The sequence below is a fragment of the Pristiophorus japonicus genome, chromosome 3, assembly GCF_044704955.1.
Source record: "Pristiophorus japonicus isolate sPriJap1 chromosome 3, sPriJap1.hap1, whole genome shotgun sequence".
Taxonomy (NCBI): domain Eukaryota; kingdom Metazoa; phylum Chordata; class Chondrichthyes; family Pristiophoridae; genus Pristiophorus; species Pristiophorus japonicus.
In genome coordinates this window covers 328578938-328581588 of record NC_091979.1, presented here as the reverse complement: position 1 = coordinate 328581588, position 2651 = coordinate 328578938, and the positions used below count along the sequence as shown (strand labels likewise).

At 43.6% G+C, this 2651-nt stretch overlaps 1 non-coding gene across 1 annotated transcript; it reads right to left on the bottom strand.

The window, feature by feature from the left end:
• Positions 1-528: 528 nt before the first annotated feature.
• trnav-aac (transfer RNA valine (anticodon AAC)) lies at positions 529-601 on the bottom strand. Its single transcript has one exon. It is a non-coding gene; the product is annotated as a tRNA-Val (tRNA).
• Between the last annotated feature and the right edge of the window lie 2050 nt (positions 602-2651).

The window sequence follows — 2651 nt, the reverse complement described above, 5'->3', positions numbered from 1 at the left end:
AACTCAGGAAGCTGAGATGAAGCATCTTATGAGGCTGCTGTTCGGTGTACGGGGAGCGTTGTCTCGAACGGTGGCATTTTGCAGCACAGTGAAGGGCGGTAAACCGCTGTTTGATGCTGCATTCTCCGCTTTCCGCCGGCAGCGGCTGATTGGAGAGTGTGGGAGCGGAAGTTAGGGCTTGTCCCGCCCTCACTCATTCTGGAGCTGGGGAAGAGCGATTAGTCGATGGGTTTGTTTGTGGCTTTAATTTTCTGTTGTGAAGCTTGGTGGCGTGGCAGGATCCTTTAATAAAAGCTCACAGCTGACCTGAATGCACGGAATGTGCAGCTTTGAGATATGGTTTCTCCAGCGTCAGGGCTGGAAACGGGAGGGAGTGAGAGACACTGTGTAGAATTTGAGAGTGCACAGAACTGCAGAGAGAAATCAGCAAATGGAACAGCATCGTGAGACACTGCACTCTGTTAATATTGAACCCCGAATATGAATGATTGAATTTTATCGAATCATTAATTGATCACGTTTGCATAATGTTTCCGCCCGGTTTCGAACCGGGCACCTTGCGCGTGTTAGGCGAACGTGATAACCACTACACTACAGAAACACTGTGGCAGTAACACCGTGGGGAACATAACCAGAGATTTAACCTCAACAGCTGGACTACACTTCTGGAGCTTGTGTCACGAGAATCGAATGACGGTGCTATATTTAGTAAGGTTGTGAGTGTGGCAGGAATTGATCCCGTGTTTCTCTGCCTTTATACATAGGAACAGGAGTGGCCATTCCTCAGCAAGTGGTTAGAATCTGGAATACACTTCTCTAAAGGGCGGTGGAGTCAGACTCAATCTTATCTTTCAAAACGGAGTTGGATAAGTATCCGAATGAAAAAAATTGCACAGCTGTGGGTAAGTGACAGGGGAGTGAGACTTGTTGAGAGTTGGCATGGGCTCGACGGGCTGCATCCATTCCCTTATTCTTTGATTCTATAAGTTAGTGGCACATTTAATAGTGTGCATGTCAGCAGAATATTGAAAGGGACATGGATTCAGTCGGCACAACGAGAGGCATCTGATTCAGAAGATTCCGGTGCACGAAAATTCGGGTTTAATGACTTTAAAAGCATCATCTTTCTTTTGTGAAGATTCGGTCAGAGAAATGTTTGAAAAATAATTTTTTGCTGAAAAAATCTCAGCACTTCATCTTCTTTTTGGCTGTTAGGGCCACACTACTTTTCGATGGTATTCTTCCAGAATGTATATTTTCTTTGCTGTTTCACAATAACCAGTCCCTTGCACTGCAGTCTATCTCACTGTTTCCAACGTCTCATGTACATGTTACCAGCAATGAACATTTTGAAGCAGACTTCTAAAGCACAGTGTCCAAAATGGTTTATGGATTCAGAGGTAAAGTGCAGAGCACAGATAAGTTATTCATTTCAGGATTCTCCTTCAGTTAACATTTCTTTAGTTGTGCAAATGAAGATCATCAGTCAATTAATGATGTTTTCCCATGAAGGCAGGATAACATTTACTGATTATGCATTTTCTAAGTAAAAGCCCATGTGATTCAGGGCGAAGTGGCAAATTGGATCCAAATTTGGCTCAGAGGCAGGAAGCAAAGGGTAATGTTTGATGGGTGTTTTTGTGACTGGAAGGATGTTTCCAGTGGGGTTCCACAGTTTTCAGTGCCAGATCCATTGCTTTTTATGGTATTTATCAAAGATCTAAACTTGAATATAGGTGTTATGATTACGAAGTTTTCAGGTGTTATTAAAATAGGCAGTGTGGTTGATAATGAAGAAGAAAGCTGGAGACTCCAGGAAGATATCAATCAACTGATAAGGGGGTAGAGCAGTGGCAAATTGAATTTAATCCAGAGATGTGAGAGATCGCGCATTTGTGGAGGGCTAACAAGGAAAGGGAATACACATCAACTGGTATGACATTGAGAAGTGTAGAGGAACAAAGGTAACTGGGATTGCTTGTCCACAGATCCCTGAAGGTAGCTGACCAGTTGGAAAAGTTGATTAAGAAGTCATATGGAATGGTTGCATTTATTGGCAGAAGCAAGGAACAGAACAGCAAGTGGGTTATGCTAGACCTGTTTAAAATTCTGGTTCGGCCACAGCTGGAGTACAGCGTGCAGTTCTGGTCACCGCATTGAAGGAAGGACGTGAATAAGCTAGAGCGGGAACAGAGGAGATTTACGTAGATGTTACAGGGAGTGGAGCAACTTTGCTAGGAGGACAGATTGATTCGGATGGGTTTGTTTTCCTTGGAACAGAGGAGGCTGATGGGCGACAGCATTGAGGTGTATAAAAATAAGAGCGGCCTAGATATTGTTGATTAAAAGGGTCTATTTCACAGAGTGGAGTGGTCAACAACCAGGCTGCATAATTTAAAAGTAATTAGTGTCAGGTTTAAAGGGGATTTGAGGTGAACATTCTGCATGCAGATGTTTGTGAGGGTCTCAAACTCACTGCCTGAAAGTGTGGTGCAGGCAGAAACCCTCACCACATTTAACAAGTTCTTAGATGTGCACATGAAATGCAATAAGGTGCAAGGGTACACGCCTAAAACTCGGCATTTGTTGGCCGGTGCAGATACGATGGGCTTAAATGACTCCTTCCATGCTGTAAACCTCTATGATTATAT